The sequence below is a fragment of the Pseudonaja textilis genome, chromosome Z, assembly GCF_049901715.1.
Source record: "Pseudonaja textilis isolate UNSWEBS1 chromosome Z, rPseTex1.2, whole genome shotgun sequence".
Lineage (NCBI taxonomy): Eukaryota > Metazoa > Chordata > Lepidosauria > Squamata > Elapidae > Pseudonaja > Pseudonaja textilis.
In genome coordinates this window covers 70,306,054-70,323,843 of record NC_142008.1, presented here as the reverse complement: position 1 = coordinate 70,323,843, position 17,790 = coordinate 70,306,054, and positions in this window count along the sequence as shown.

The window sequence follows — 17,790 nt, the reverse complement described above, 5'->3', positions numbered from 1 at the left end:
AGAAGTCCTTCTGGGGATCCGGAAGTAGACCTTTCCGTCGATCTCGATAATGCAAATTTCCCTATAGGCGGCCGCCTCAAACACTTTGCCAATCGATGGGAAGCTGTCACTACCAACGCATGGGTCAGGGACACGATTTGACTCGCCTGGCACTCGAGTTCCAATCCCCCCTCCCGAATTCTTCATGTCCTCCCCCTTTCCAGGAACCCTGCCAAAAGGGCTCTTATCGACGCCGCCATTAGCCACCTCCTTGACATAAAAGCCATCCAGCCCGTCCCCGCCTCTGAACGGGGGCGAGGCTTCTATTCCCACTTGTTCGTAGTGCCCAAGCATTCGGGGGGTTGGAGGGCTATCCTAGATCTAAAAAGGCTAAACCGCTACATTGCCCCCCGTAAATTCAAGATGCACACCTTGCAGTCTATACTTACGGGAACCCGGCGAGGGGACTGGCTCACCTCAATTGACCTCTCCGGGGCATATTTACACATTGCAATTCGTCCCTCCCACTACAAGTTTCTCCGCTTTTCCTACAACAAACAACATTTCCAGTACATTGCGCTTCCCTTTGGCCTGTCCTCCGCCCCTAGGGTGTTTACCAAGGTTTTGGCGGCTCTCGCCACCCACTTGCAATCCTTCCCTGTCCGGCTCCACTGTTACCTGGACGACATCCTCATCCTCTCCTCTTCTAGGGCCCTCGCCCAACGAGACACTAAACTGACCCTTAACACCCTTCAAAACCATGGGTTCATGATTAATTGGAAGAAAAGCCACCTTTCCCCCTCTACCCGACTCACTCACTTGGGGGCAGTGATCAACACTGTCCGGGAACTGGTTTTCCTGTCTCCGGACAGGTGGCTCAGTATCCAACAATACATCAAAGAGGTCAGGAGGGCAAGAAGAGTTTCTCTCTTAGAATTGTCTAAACTGTTGGGGAAGCTTATTTCATGTATATCTATTATCCCTTGGGCCCGTTTCCATACCAGGTCCCTACAATGGTTCCTGCTGCCGTATCAACGTTCAGGAAGGAGCAACTCGCGACTCCGGGTCAGAGTTCCTCCAAGAGTTCTCACGTCCTTCCTTTGGTGGACCAGGCCGGCCATCAACAAGGGCCACTACTTCAAGGAGCCCGACAGGCTAACCGTCACCACGGACGCGAGCCTTCTCGGCTGGGGCACACACGTCCTCTCCATCTCGTCCCAGGGCAAATGGCCGGCAAGAGAACAACTCTGCTCCATAAATTGGCTGGAGCTCCACGCTGTTTACCTGGCGCTTCTCAGCTTCCTACCCCAGGTACGCAGACGTCACGTCCTGGTCCTCACAGACAACATCACGGCAAAGGCACATATCAACAGACAGGGGGGCACTCAGTCAGCAAGGCTCATGAGAGAAGCCAAACGTCTTTGTCATTGGGCGGAATCGAATCTGACCTCCATCAAGGCAGATCACATATCAGGGACCCTAAACATCCAAGCAGATTGGCTCAGCAGGGCCACTCTGGACCAAGCAGAATGGCACCTCCACCCCTCCCTATTCAGGGAGGCAGTCTCAATCTTCGGGCTCCCCACGGTGGATCTTTTTGCATCCCCCCTCAACGCCCAACTACCGAGTTTTTTTCCCAGATACCCCTCTCACAGGGCGGAGAACCACAATGCCCTCTGCTGCCCTTGGCCCCCAGGGCTCCTTTATGCCTTTCCCCCCCTTACCATCATCCCCAGGGTGATACACAAGTTGCTTCTGGAAAAGGCAGAGATTCTGCTAGTAGCTCCTTATTGGCCCAGACGCCCCTGGTTTGCGGACCTACGCAACCTCTCTGTGGCCCCTCCCTGGAGGATCCCTCCCGACAGGATCTCCCTGTCCCAGGGCCCTCTGCTACACTCGAACCCCCAATGGCTCCAATTAGCCGTCTGGAGGTTGAGCGGGACCATTTAAGGGGACAGAATATTTCCAGTCAGGTCATAGACACCATCCTGGCAGCCAGACGGCCCTCCACCACCCGCATCTACAATGCCACGTGGGTCGCCTTCCGTTCCTGGGCCCTCAAACTTCAAATTAATCCCCTTTCTCCCTCCATTGCTCAGATCCTGGAATTTCTTCAGGAGGGCCTCAACAGGGGTCTGTCTACCAACACCCTAAGGCATCAGGTCATGGCCCTCGTGACTGTTGTTTCCTCAGACATTGGGGGTCCCATATCCCATCACCCCCTTATCCAGGCTTTTCTCAAGGGAGCTTCCAATCTCCATCCCCCGACCATACACCATTTTCCCACCTGGGACCTCAACAAAGTCCTGGTCGCTCTTACCAAGCCCCCCTTACAGTTTCTCACCCTTAAGACTGTCTTTCTCGTGGCCATCACATCCACTCGTCGGATCTCGGAGATGGCAGCCCTTTCCATCAGACAGGACCTTTGTATTTTTCATTCTGACAGAGTCGTCCTCCATCCCGATCCCACCTTCCTCCCCAAAATAAATTCAGCATTTCACAGAGCTCAGGAGCTCATTCTCCCTAACTTCTGCCCCAATCCCTCTCGAGAGAAGGAGAGGCAGTGGCATTCCCTTGACGTAAGGCATGCCTTGAGAGTCTATATCAAGCGCACCCAGCCTTTTCGCAAGTCAGAGGCCTTATTTGTGTCCTTTCAACCTACTACTCTCGGTCACAAAGTGACGCCCACAACCGTGGGCCGCTGGATTAGGGCCACCATCGCCAAAGCCTACCAGGCACAGTCCCTCCCTGTTCCTACGGGCGTCACCGCCCACTCCACTAGAAGTGCGGCTACTTCGGCCGCATGGGCCACCCAAGCTTCAATAACCGACATCTGTAGGGCTGCCACCTGGGCATCTCCATCCCCCTTTATCAAGCATTACAAGATTGACGTATTTGCATCTGCCAAGGCTTCATTTGGCAGGCGGGTCCTTCAGCGGGTCCTCGAGGTTCCAGAGGAGGTTCCACACCAGACGGGAACCCGCCTGCAGGACTCGCCAAGCCTTGGTATGTCCTATCCTGGACGCTCGTAGCAGCTCTATGGAGAAGGGGCGTTGGTTCTTACCTGATACGCTTCTTCTCGTAAAGCTGCATAGACCGTCCAGCCCCACCCATTAGCCCATCTGGTGGGGAACCTCGTTGTTTGGCCAAGCAAACTAATACTTTTTAGTTAGGATGAGAACAGGGCCTTCCTTCTCGTCTTCGCAAAACTGGGGAACGTCGTGAGGACCACGTGATGGTGAGAGGCGTTCCTCAATTTCAAGCTCAGCCTGTGAGAGCCGAGACTGGAGCACCTCCCATCCTGGACGCTCTATGCAGCTCTACGAGAAGAAGCGTATCAGGTAAGAACCAACGCCCCTTTTTGTAGCTGTATATTTGCAGGTTTCTGATTGGCGCACATAGGTCTTCACATATGATGTTACATTATCTGTGAGTTAATCCAAGTCTGTAGAGGTATCTTCAAAAACATTCCAATCAGTGCAGTCAAGACAAGCCTGTAGTTTTAGCTTTGCCTCCTCAATCCAAGACCTTACTGATTTATTTGTTTTATGATTTTTAGTCTTTGTCTATAAGCAGGTACAAGGTGAATCATGCAATGATCAGAGTGTCCACATCTGTTCATGGTAAAGACCAATAAACATCTTTCAATGTTGTATAGCAATGGTTGTCAAACTCCCAGCCCATGGGCCAGATGTGTCATGTGCTGGTTACCAGTTCAGCAAAGGGGCATCAAGTCCCGATACATCACATGATGCTGCCTGATGATGTCAGGTTGACACCACTGGTCTAAAGTATTCTTTCCTCTAGTGATACAGTTGAAGTACTGAAAATATTTTGGTCGCTCTTTGCTTAATTTAGTACTGTTGAAATCTCCTAATGAGATTTTATGAGAAGTGAATCAGGGTATTTAACTTCAGCCCACATAATCTGGCCAGCTACAGTTTATAATGCATTGTTTACACAAGCTTGTGGAGAAATATACACAGCAGTTAGGAGAAATGAGGAAAACTCTCATGGACAATAAAATGGTTTCAATTGGACTTCTGGTTGCACTTCCTTTGCTGACGGACTGAAGACCGCAATTGTGCATGGCTTTGATCCATGCTCTCCCTGTTGGAAGACTCCAAATGGGGCCAGAACCACCATGTAGGGTGGTGAAGAAGAGGGAGACCGCCAGATGGGTTGAGGGGAGTCACATCTCCCCTCCCTGGCTAGGCATACTCCCTCCGAAGATGATCTGTAGCGGTGGTCAATATGGCCACCCTGAAGAAGGAGAGCAAACTGGGACAAAGATCATGCTGGAGTGGTGAAGAAGAGGACAGCGTGAAGGTGTAACATTTGGATACAAATGTCCCCAGAATTAAGACATTAAGATATGTTTAAGAAAGATAGTGAAAGCGGCAACCAGAGAAAATGGGGGGGGCGGGATTTGACAGCTGAAAGTGGCTTTGAACTTTGAAAGGATCTAAATTCAAGGAGGAAGCCAGAAGAAAATAGTTGTTTAAATTGGACAAATATATGATTTTGGCACTAAATAGGCATAATTAAAAGCTGAACTTGAATTTGTAATCAAAAAGAACAGTAATTGATATTTGGATCTTTTGGATTTTTAAAATTTAAAAGCCCTAAACAGAGAAAAGAAAGTGGGGAAAAAGAAGGGTGGACTTGGATATAAAAGAGAGCACCACCTAATGGTAAAGGAAAGTTTTAGTGGCTCTTTAAAAAACGCCTGGTTCTTTTAAAAGTGGAATTTGATACAAAACAAGAGAAACTTTGTTACAACAAAATAGAAACCCTGGAAAGTGAAAAGTGAAAACACAGAATATCAAAATAAAAGAAAGAAGCATAAAGAACTTATACTGGGACTGTGTGGTGATTTTGGCATAAACTTAAATTTATGGATATTGGACTATTTGATGAACTTGGAAAAAACTTAAAGAGGAATTAATAGAAGCTGATCATTGGAAATAAATATCAAAGACACTGGTTGAATTAAATTACTGGACAATTGGTCTGGATTTAAAGACTAAAGAAAGGGATGAAGAAAATAGAAAAGAAGTTACATGAAAGAAGTGAGTCATGCTGTCTAGCCTAACAATCATTAGAAATGGCAATTCTGGAGTATGAAGAACAACAAGGAGTGCCAAAAGGGGAGGAGCTAATCAAAGAAGAAGCCAGCTTCTCTGGAAAAATGGAACAACAAACATTAAAGCAAAGGAGAAAAAGAATGGGAATTAAAATTTGGAGATTTGAGGTGGCAATTAAAAAGGGAAATGTTTTGAAAGCCAAACAAAGAAAATGGGAACAGCAGAAAAGGGAATTACAGAAGAAAATTTTAAAGAGGGAGGGGAATAAAAATTGGAGTAAGAAATGGAGAGAGAAAATGAAAGAAAGAAGTAATAAGAGAAAGGACCAGGAAATAAGGAGATATGGAAATCGTATAAAAATGAAAAGAAATAGTTTAGTCAAGAGACATAAAGACAATGGGTAGATAAGGGTTAAAAAAGGGGGATTCTGCAAGATAATTTGGTGTAATATAAATGCATTTGAAGTAAAAAAATCATTTAAAAGATAGAAAAATATTGATTTTTAAAATGAAAAGATTGGATCTGATGTCCTTTTGTCATTAGACTACCTGTTATTGTTCAATTACATACAGAGATAAATGGAATAAATGTGATAAAGAGAAATTATGATAAGTATGCTAAATATGTTTAATAAATTTAAGAATGTTGTTAAAATGAATCATGAGGATTGTTATAAAAGAGTAACATCAGTTTTTATGATTAACTGAATAGATTAATTTATTTATCTTATACATCATTTAAGATAATTGTAGGGGAAAATCTGCATGCAGAATCTGGTTTAAAATATATGTGTGTTATATAAATGCTAGGAGATTATTCTTATTAACTCTTAAGGTGATAATTAAAAATAACTATATTGTGATAAATTATTATTATGAATTAAAGAGGAGTTAGCTAAATGATATATAAGATAAAGGGGTGGTACATTCAAATTAGTAATTAAAGGGGAAATCTGTTGAATTATTAGAGTTAAGATGGAACTTTTGGAATAATGAAATAAGAATGCAATGAAATTGCAAATGTGACAGATAAAAGTATAATGTATTATGAAGATGAAGATATGAGAGCTATTTATATAAAATAAATTTGAAGAATATAAGATGTTTTGAGAAAATTGATAGAAAATATGAAATATAATGATATATGAAATCAAATGTGAAAGATGAATACGTAACCAAGGTCATATTTGTATGGAAATGTGAAAACCTGGAACCATACTATTCACTAAAAGAGATGTTTTTGAAATACAAAAAATAAAAAAGTTTTTACAATAAAATAAAATAAAATGTCTGCCCTTTGTATCTGAAACCCTGGGATATCCAAGCTGCTTATTTACTTATTTAGCATATGGTAAATACATGGATTTATAGAATCTGCTGTTTATCCGTTGCCATATATTTAGAGAGCCAGGAGTTCTACAAAGATGTGTGACTGCCAACTGTTGTTAACTGCCAATTCTTCAAATGGTTTTTGAGTGTAGCTCAGAATCTGATAAGTCCAATGAAACTGAACCCGAAGCTACTGATAATCAGCTTTCATTTCTGCAGAAAGCAAAACTAGGTGATCTTTTATCTTCCACCTTAAACAGAGCAGTCAGAGAGAGAAAAAGCAAAAGTTGAAGCTGCTGCAAAAGCTGCAAAAATTTCCCCCCCTCAAACTTCTTATAGTTTACACAGCTTGCACAGATCATCATAATATTAGAAATATTATTTCATATCATGCAAACTTCATGATTTTTCTCAGCACTTCTGCAAACAGAGGATCTTAGAAATACATTTTCTGGCATATGCCCATAGCTTTGTTAGGGAGTGCTATCTCACTGAGAATATACATTTTAAATTACAGCAAACAGGCAGAATTCACGTTTTGCATTTCACAAGTTACTTTAGCTAGGCTATTTGGCAATTTAGCCTGGAGGCTTTATCTTTGCAGTTAGCACATTAGATTACAATGGAGCTCAGCTCAGTAGGGAATCAAAATTTGAGTTAGGCACACTCTGTATATGCTCTAATCATTTCATTCATCCTTTTTTAAGGCAATAGTATGATTCCTATTGCTGGAACAATGGTGAATATTGCTTGGATACTGTTGTCAAAGTAAGAACCTTGGTGGGCTTGTTCTGTCTTCCCGAAGTCACAGCTGTTATTCCAGAAATTGTGCAAGCAACAACTGATCTTATTACAGGTATCAAACAAGGTAATATCATCAATCCTCCAAAGGCCAGAGCTATGAGGAACAAAATTCTCTTCCAATCTCCAAACATTCCCTCAAACCATCTGGAGGTGTCTAAGATTCCATCCCAGGTTTGAACAGGAATGTGGGCAAGCTTCCTCATACACATTTGATTTCTTCAATTGCTTTTCCATTATCATCTATCTGGATACAGCAATTGGTTAGATTAAATTTTCCATAACTCCTCCTTTTTTGGCTGGAAGGTAATTTAGAGCCAATCTATAGCAGCTCTCATTTGTGTATTAGTTTTAGCCAGCAAATTAAGGATTACAAGCATCAAAACAAAAAATCATTTCTGGGCTTTGCCTAAGTATAGTGTGGTTATAAGCCAACTGTTGGATATCATGATTATTTCACCCCACAAATGCACACACCCATCCCTTAGTGGTGAACCTCACTCCCTGTGGAGTGTGACACACCACTTGGCTACCTTTGGAACAGCTGGCATATTGTATCTGGTCATGTGTGCAGGTAGATTTTATTCCCTGGCAGGTGTAATCTGAATGGTAAACCAGAATTTTAGTGATTTTAGTTCCTGTACAGTTGCTTTTTGTACACTTGTGACAAGATGAGTTGTTATCGGCCTCAAGAGTCAGGGAAATCTGTTTCAGACTCAGACTCAGAATCATTGGAATCCTTTTCAGGTGGAAAGGGCTGGAGCCATAGTTTGTAGTCATTGCTGTCTTCTGATGGCAGGATGTTGTGAGAAATAGAATCCTCAATAACAAATACAGTGGCAATGCCTCTTGTGGAAAAGGAATAACACGAACTGGAGGAGGCAGTGAACACGTCAAATAGTTGAGCACCTAGGTCTAGTAGGAGGGTAGTGAAGTTCACTGTGGCTCTAATCACACACAGCTGTCTTCTTGAAATGCAGCAATTTCATCAGGCAGCAATAATCCAAAGTGAAGAGCAAATTGATATAAAAATGAACAAGTAGTTAGGACTCCAGGTCATCAAAAATGTCTGCAGGTGAAGCTGATGTTCTGTTGTGGTTTGCCGGCAGCAGGTGCGGATGGCTGAGGTCTTGGAGAGTGAGGACTGAGATGAGGGGCCTACGTGTGATGCAAGGATGGGGCCAGGACCATCAGGGAGTGGAATGCTGCATTCAGAGATTGTGGAGGCTGGTAGCAGTGATGAAGAGGTCCCCAAGGAGCCTGTGCCTAGTGTGTGTGTGTGTGTGTGTGTGTGTGTGTGCAGAGCTGCTTGAAGGAAAGAGCAGCTGCAGCAGCACGGATGACTCAGGAGTAAGACTGCAAGGTAATGGTCTCTCCCTTAAGAGATAAAAGACATTGGATTTGGCCAATGAAATAAATTAAAATCCTACCGAATGAATGGGCTGACCATAACCCAATACAGCTAATTTGGAGAGATAGGAGACGAATAAAAAAAAGATGGACACTAAACAGCCAAATTGTAAATGAAGAAGAGTATATTAATAAGCTGAAAGAGGAGCTAAACTATTTTCTAAAAGATAATAATAATGAAACAACTTCAAAACAGAACATTTGGGATACTATGAAAGCAATTATAAGAGGCACAACAATTTCCTATAATGCTATGAGAAACAAGAGAATTTATGCCCGACAAAACGTATTACAACAACAAATCCAAGACTTAGAAATACAATTACAAAAAACTCCTAAGATCCAAGGACTACAAAACCAGTTAATATTAGCCAAACATAAGCTGAATTTAATTGAACAAGACAAAATAGAAGTTAGCTTGAGAAGGTCCAAACAAAATTATTTTGAACACGCCAATAAACCAGGAAGATGGCTATCTTATAAACTTAAAAAAGAAAAAGAAAAGAGACTGATACACCAATTAATAGACGAGAAAGGCATCCCACAACATGAGATTGAGAAGAAAAAGATATTATATTAAACTATTTTCAAAGATTATAAAAAAAGAAGAAATCAATGAAGATAAAATAAGAATTTATCTGGAGAATACGAATGATAAAACAATAGGGGAAGGAGACAAAGAATTACTAAATAAGGATATTACATGGTCTGAGTTAAAATCCGCAATGGAAAAACAAAGTAATAATAAATCCCCTGGTCCAGATGGGATTCCAGTAGAATTGTATAAAGCTACAATAGATTTAGTAGGGCCTCTGATGCTGGAAATGTTTAACGAAGTACTTTTGGCTGCCAAAATGCCAGACTCATGGAGGGGGGCGTTGATTGCGTTAATTCTGAAGGAGGATGTAGATGCCAGATATATCAACAATTATAGACCAATCTCACTTTTAAACGCCGATTATAAATTATTTACCTCAATTATAGCAAATAGAGTAAAACAAGTTTTAAATTTATACATTCATGAAGACCAAAATGGTTTCCTTCCATTCTGCCAAATTAAAAACAATTTAAGAACCGTTATTGACGTCTTAGAATATTATGAAGCTCATCCAGAGAAACAATTCGCACTCATGTTTTTAGATGCGGAGAAAGCATTCGATAACTTACATTGGCACTTTTAATACAAAAAATCTATAACATGAGTCTGGGCACTAAATTGAGAACATTATCACAACAATTTACAATACCCAACAAGCCAATATACTAATTAATGGCGAACAAACAGGCCCATTAAGCATTGAAAAGGGTGTTAGACAGGGTTGCCCTCTCTCACCCCTCTTATTTATATTTGCTTTAGAATCACTGTTAACGCGGATAAGACAAAACTTTGAAATCCAAGGAGTTAGGGTCAAAGCAGAGGAATATAAACTACAGGCGTTTGCAGACAATATGGTTTTTTTCCTAGAGGAACCCATGGAAAAAGGACATAACCTAATAAAAGAACTAGAACAATATGGCTCAGTAGCAGGATTAAAGATTAACAGAAATAAGACGAAATTACTGACTAAAAATCTAACAGAGAACCAGAGGAAAGAATTAGAAAAAACCATGGGTATACAGGCAACAAAAAAGGTCAAATATTTAGGCATATGGTTAACACCACATAGTAAATCGCTCAAAGAGAATAATTATGATAAACTGTTACAGCAAATTAAGAAACATCTAGAATCTTGGAATAAGTTGCAGCTTTCTCTACTGGGCAGGATTGCCACGATCAAAATGAACATCTTACCAAAACTCCTTTACTTATTCCAGACAATCCCAATAAAATTACCAAAAATTTTTGAAGATATAAATAAGGTAACTCTTAAATTTATTTGGCAAGGGAAAAAGCTAGAATCAGTATTAAGGCCTTACAAGATGCAAAAAGTAGAGGTGGGCTAGCGCTCCCAAACTGGGAATTATATTATTGGGCAGCCAACTTATTATGGTTAAAAGACTGGGTCAATTTACTGAATAAAAGAACTTTAGTCTTGGAAGGGCACGACCTTCAGAGAGGATGGCACGTGCATTTCTATGGGATGTGGGGAAAACTAAACAGTCGTATTTTCATAGACATCTTATTAGAGATTCACTATTAACTAATTGGAAAAAAATATGCAAAAAACATTATTTAAAAATTCCGATTTGGCTTTCAACAATGGAGGCAATGGTTCATCCCAACAATTTGGATATAACAAAAGCGACTAAATATAAAGATTTATTAGACCCTTTAGGAAAATTAAGAACTCGACAGGACTTACAGGAACAGGGATTTAAAATTGACCAGTGGTTATATATACAAATCCATAGTAGATACAAACAAGATATCAAAGAGTTTGGAATCTATAGCAAATTACAACACTTAGATAAAATCTTATTAGGATCAAATAAAAGAATATCTCCAAATTTTATAAATATTTATTGGAGGTAGAATTAGAGCAAGAGATAGTGAAAGGGAACATGATAATGTGGAGTACGAATATTGGAAGAAGCATTACATTAACAGAATGGGAAAAGATCTGGAATAGAAACATTAAGATTACAAAATCCATGGCGTACAAAGAAAATATGTATAAAATGTTATATAGATGGCACTTACCCCTTCGAGGTTAGCAAAAATGAACCCAAACTCTAGTCCAAAATGTTGGAAATGTAAAAACATAGAAGGAACCTACTTTCATATGTGGTGGTCCTGTAAGGAAGCCCAGAAATACTGGCAAAAAAATTAGAAAATGGTTGGAGGAAATAACCAAAGAACAAATCGAATACAAACCAGAGTTCTTCCTACTAGGGATCTCTGATAAACATTTACCTAAAAAGATGAAATATATAACAATTCATATTCTAACTGCGGCCAGATTAGCATTTGCCCAGTGCTAGAAATCATCCTATATACCTACAGATCAAATGGTCATCCAGAAAATATGTGACTGTGCAGAAATGGACAATTTAACCATAGTACTTAAAAATAAAGAGTCTTCAGCATTTTATGATAATTGGAATGCGTGGTATAATTGGTTTCTCAGAGATAAACTGTTCAATGAACAATGGGTAATTTAAGCATAAATAGTGATAAGATGTGTATATTTAAAGTAAGGTAGGAGAATTGGATCTTGCAGACTGTCAAAAGGATATCTGTCTGTTTTTAATGTATTTTCTTTTTCTTCCGTTTCTTTGTTTTCTTCTTTCTTTTATACCTCTTTTTCTCCTTTTTGGTTCGCAAGACCGAGCGTTTTTTTCTCTCCTTTTTTCTTTTCCTTTTTCTCCCCTGTTGTATATGTAATGTTGTTATGTTTTTAATTGTAAATTCAATAAAATTTATTCAAAAAAAAAAAAGAGATAAAAGACAGCTGAGAAACCAGAGTTCTTTTCAGGAAGCAAAGAAGTTTTTGCACTTGAGCCTTGTGGACGTTCGGGATATCTTGTTTGGAGATTCTTTGTGTTTAAAATATTTCTTATCTAGTGTTCTTGGCAGCCTTGCACAACCTTGGCAAGGCTTGCTCTTATCAGAGATAATTAGTTTGAAACAGCCTTTTAACTGCGAAGGAACAGAATTCGTAAAGAATCATTAAAAGTTTTTGCTGTTACCTCTGTTTCATGTTTGTTTCCTTGGAACAAGGTTTGGGTCAGAACAGGTTCATTGCAAATGTAGCTTCAAGTTGGTGATGGGTTGACACTCCCATTGGGATGGTGGAATCTTCTTTATTCTGGAAATGTGGATCCAAGCTTTGATGCCTTCAATTTTAGCCACTGTGGGTGTGCTGAGAAGAACCTGCTGAGGGTTGGACCACTTGTCATTGGTTGCACTCAGGAAGAGTTCCTTGACTCAAATCCACTCTCCAGGTTGGACACACGGTGGCGCCATTGTTACTGGTGGCAAGGCATCTTGCACCTGTTGAGAAATACGAGACAGAACCTGGAAACTGGCCAGTTTCTGCAAATATTGTGTTATATTTGTCTCTCCTTCATCCCTTGATATTGACTGGGATGAGAAAGGTGTACCATAGTCAGATTCTATACTTTTTTGGTACTCCAAAATTAGGGATAATTATTTCCATCATGATCTTGACAACTTCTTTGGCTGTTTGGGTGCCTTGGGGATGATCTCTGGTCATACAGTGAACATATGGACTAAGACCAAAAGGTTGTTATTAGCTCCTTTCTTACGCATTTCTGTGAAATCAACTTGCCAGTCTTCTCCTATATAGCAGGAGCCTTGTGGGATTTTGGCTCCTTCTATGGGTTTATTCTTTTGACATATCTCACACTGATCCATTACTATCTTACACAATCTTGTCACATTCTTAATCCTGTATCTTCTTTTTAACCATCTCTTCATTAGTCTTGGACCTGCATGAGTGGCCTGGTGGACACGTCTCACTATTGGCCAAGTTAGCTGCCTAGGCAGTTGTACTTTATCCTTTATTATCCGCCAACCATCTTTCCATTGGCTATCTGCTCCTAATTTGTCTCTACTATCATACAAAGGAGGAAAGTAATCAATTGGTTCTTCTGGAATTAATGCAACTTCGCAGGTTATGGTCTCTGGGTCCATGGCAGCCTGTTTAGCCCAATAGTCCGCTTCCTTATTGCCCCTAGAGACTAAACCAGAGTCAGCTTGATCTCCACAGCAATGGACAATTGCAATGGCTTTAGGTAGGTGAATAGCTTCCATAAAATCTTCCAGAAGGGGTTTCATCTTTTAAAGTGTTTCCATCAACTCCTATATAGCCTCGAGCTTTCCACAAGGTGGCATGGGTATGTGCAGCTAAAAAGGCATATCAGCTGTCAGTATATATAATCACTCATTGGCCTTCGGGTAAATAGCATGCTTCTATGAGAGCTATTAGTTCAGCTGCTTGTGCAGACATGTGTGAAGGGAGCCGTCTCTGAAGCAATGGTCCATCTTCTGTCACTACTGCTAATCCTGTATATCTTTTTCCATCTTTCATAAAGGAAGTACCATCTTTCCAGAGTGCCAGATTTCCATCAGTCAATGGCTCAGTCTTTAGATCACATCTAGACCCTGTGATGCACTCTAACACATCTAAGAAATCATGGGGTATATGTTCTTCTGGCCATGGCAAAGGGATAGGAGGTTTTAAAAATTGGCATCTGGATAATTGAACATTTTCTTGCTCTACTATAGTACTCACATATTGGGAAATCCTATTGGAAGTTGCCCAAGCAGGAAACTTTTGTTCTAACAGAGTCTGAAGTCTTGCCTGGTTTTGGGACTGGAAAAATTGGAGTAGACCATGGGGACTGAGCCTCTCTAAGAATGCTACAATTCAAAAAGGTTTGAATATGTTCTTTTATGTCAATGCGAGCCTCCCTTTTTATTGGATACTGCTTTATTGAAATGGGGGCTGCATCATGTTTCAGTTTTGCCACATGGGGGACAGCAAATTTAGCAAATCCCGGCGGTCTCTGCTACCAAAAGGGTTAATGTGAGAGTCTGAAGGTGACTTAAAGTTCTTCAGACTTAGAAAACACAAATATGCTTGATCAGGGGAAAAGTTATCTGTACTCCCTCAGGTGAGCACTTAAGAGTAGCTCCAAGTTTTCCTAATAGATCCCTTCCTAACAAGTTAATAAGGCATTGAGGCAATATGAGAAATAAATAGGACATACTGGGACCTTGGATTCCTTTGACTTCCAAGCATCCACTTTGTTTGGCAGTTTCCATCCTCCCTGTAACACCTACTATGGGGGTACTTTGAATGGCTAGGCATAGCACAGTCATTGAAAACATTGTAGGTTGCCCTGGTGTCAAAAAGAAAAGATTGAAATCTCCCTCCCACTTGCAACTCCACTAGAGGTTTAGGGATAGAAATTAATCCTCTGGACTTCGGTCAGTATAGTTGTTCTTGTTTTTGCTGTCATCTGCCTCTGGGGAGGTCTTGGGGATGGATGGGATCGAGGCCATCATTGTTGGAATTGTCTATTGGGCTGAGGATTTTGGTGATTTAGTAGACATTTATTCTTCCAATGTCCCATCTGTCTGCATCGGGCACACTGGTTTTTCTTCAAACTCCCAAAATGTTGGTTTGGAAGTCCTCTCTTAGGTTGTGACTGTAATGCCACTACTAGAAGGGTGGCCTGTCTCTTCATCTTTTTATCTTCCTTTTCTTCCTCTTTTTTCCTCTCATTGGGAGTAGACTATGAAAGCTGTCTGAACCAGGAGTTCCAAATTTTGGATAGTTGGGCAGTGGTGGGATTCCAATTTTTTTACAACTGGTTCTGTAGCCATAGCTTGGTGGGCGTGGCAGGGGAAGGATACTGTAAAGGTGGTATTTGCCGGTTCTCCAACTACTCAAAATTTCTGCTACCAGTTCTCCAGAACCGGTTAGAACCCGTTGAATACCACCAATTGGGGCATATAATCTTTGGAGTTTCTTCCTGATGTCAGGGGCGCTTTGTCCAGAGGTGGTATTCAACTGCTGATTCTACTACTGATTCGGCTCAGGCGAACCAGTAGCAGTGATTTGGCAAGGATCACTGAACTGGTGAAGACCCCTGGCTGGTCATGCCCCGACCCAGTCGCCTGGTCGCCCGGTTGCTCACTTGCCCTGTTCGTTCTCCTAGCTTTCCTTACCATGTGGTGGCCTCAGTGCAGCTCAGGCAAATGCAGTGCATATGTGCAGTGGCCCCGGGACATCTGCCCACCTGCCCACCCTCCCAGAGCATGCTTTCTTCCTTCTCCCAGCAGACACGCATCTTCCAGCCTGGCCCTGCCCGACCCAGTCAGCCAATAGGTGGCCACATGTCCAGGCACCCCTTTTTCAGCACAAGAAGCCATCCCCAATAAGATGGCTGCTCTCCTCCTTCTCCGCCTTTTTGTTCTGTATGGCCAAGGAGGAGGAGAGTAGTTGGCCGGTTGGAGGAGGCACTGTGAAAGAGGTGGCTGGAGACTGAAAAAGAGTCTCCTCCAGCTGCCTCTTTCGGAGTGCTGCACCACTGTGCTCAAACTTGCTTGGGCAAGGCCCTTCAGTGCAGTGGGCTCAGTGGGGTGGACCTGCATGGCTGGTGCCTAGAATGCTGTAATGGCGCATTGAAGAAGCACAGCAAAGCTGTGAAGTTATAACTGCCACATGCTTTTTTCAGTGTGGGAGAAAGGTATGTAAGGTTTCAGGCAGTTGGGAAAGCTGCCTAGCCCAGAGCTGCCGGTGGGAGGTGGGGGGCAAGGCTGTAGCACATGCCTCACTTGAATTTCTCAGCCCCAAAAGCAGAAGGGGAGGAACTCCCATCCGCTGCCCCTTTGTTGGACCCAGAAGATGTGCCTGCTGGCTTTATCAGGCAATGCAGGACCAGAGACTGGCTGGGAGGAAACCTTGAAATGAGTGATGCTGCCGGGTGCTTTGAAGTGTGTGTGTGTGTGTGTGTGTGTGTTTTGTTTCAGGTAGGTTTCCTCTCCTAGCTTTATTTTCCCAGACCTTAATTTTCCCCAAAAGTGGGAGGGGAGTGTTAGATCTGGGAGGATGGGTCCAAGGATGGAGACAAGACTCAGATAGCAACAACAGCTCTTTATTAGTGACTTCAGATCTGAGTGAAATATCCCAGCTGCAGCAGCCCCTTATACAGGGCTGGCTGCGGTTAGGCAGCCAATGACGGTGATTTGAGTTTGCCGCGCTTGGCTGGACCAATCGCGGCAACCCATTTACTAGCCAATCGGATCAGTCTGAGGTGACCAATCACGATCTGCTATCAGCGGGCCAATCAGAGTTGCAGGCTTTCGAGCCTGCTAGTCCAGAACACCCCTCCCCTCTCGGTTCCGTTTAAGGGGCGGGGTTATGTTGTCTCACAGGTAGGTGGGTCTTCGCACCTGTCTACCTGACTTACGTAATTCCAATTGCCCGTGTTCAATTTCGGGTTCAGACGGGCTGCTTGCTGGATCTGTCTGGAATGGTGAACCAGTGCCATAGTTGCGATTCTCTTCTGGTGACCTCAGAATGGTTGAGTCGCCAGCTTCGTTGCTACTGCTATGGCTCCCCGGGCTCGCTGAGCCTGCTTGGCTGTTGCTTCTAGGTGAAGTGTTCGTTTGCCCAGGCTCTACTTCAGTTGGTAAGTATTGTAAGCTATGCTGTGGTGATCTTGGGGTTAGTTCTGGTGGGCCAGATGTTGGTTCTATTCCAGGACTCACAGTTTCCCCTTCCCCCTGGTGTCGAGGTTGGGGTCATTGGTGGAAGTTGTGGTCAGCCTGGAACGTAGCTGATCAATGTGGCATTTCCATGCTCTGCCATCAGTGTTTAGTAGGCGGTAGGAGCGGGGGCCTGTGACTTGAGTTATTTGAGCAGGAATCCACAGGGGATCCCCTGAAAAGTTTTTTGCAAATACAAGGTCTCCTACCTTAAAGGCACGGTGCTTGCTGCTGGAGCCCAGGGGTTTTTCCGGGGTGTAAGCAGGGTGTAACCGGTCTAGAGGCGATCTGAGTTTCCTGGCCATCAGGAGTTCAGCTGGACTCTTGTTAGTCGTGCTGTTAGGTGTGATGTGCTGGAGAAGGAGCATCCTAGTGACTTTGTTGTGGATGTTTCCTTGTTCCATTTTTTGTAGAATTTTTTTTGTGAACTGAACCATTCATTCAGCTCTACCATTCGCCGCTGGATGAGCCGGCGATGTCAGTGCGTGTCGGATGCCACGGTCTGCTAGGTATTGTTTAAAGGCTAAATTGGGGCCTGTTGTCAGATACCAGAACATCGGGTAGGCCGTGTGTTGCAAAAAGTCTGTTTAATTTCTTGATGACTACATCTGTGGTGGTTGTTTTCATTTTATTAACCTCGAGCCAGTTAGAATATGCATCTACTGTTATTAGAAAAGTATGCCCTTTTGTAGGTACCGCAAAGTCGATATGAATACGTGACCAGGGACCTCTGGGTGTTTCCCATTCTGCTGGTGGGGCTTTTGGTGGGGCTGAGCAGGTTTCTTGGCATCTGTTACAGGAGGTGACCCAGGTTTCAATTTATTTGTCCATACCTGGCCACCAGGCGTAACTCCTCGCTAGCGCTTTCATACGCACAATGCCCGGGTGTCCCTCGTGTAGCAATTGTAGGACTTTTTTTTGTAGTTTTGCTGGAATGACCACTCGGTCTCCCCATAATACGCACCCTCTTTGTGAGAAAAGTTCTGTTTGTCTGTTCTTGAAG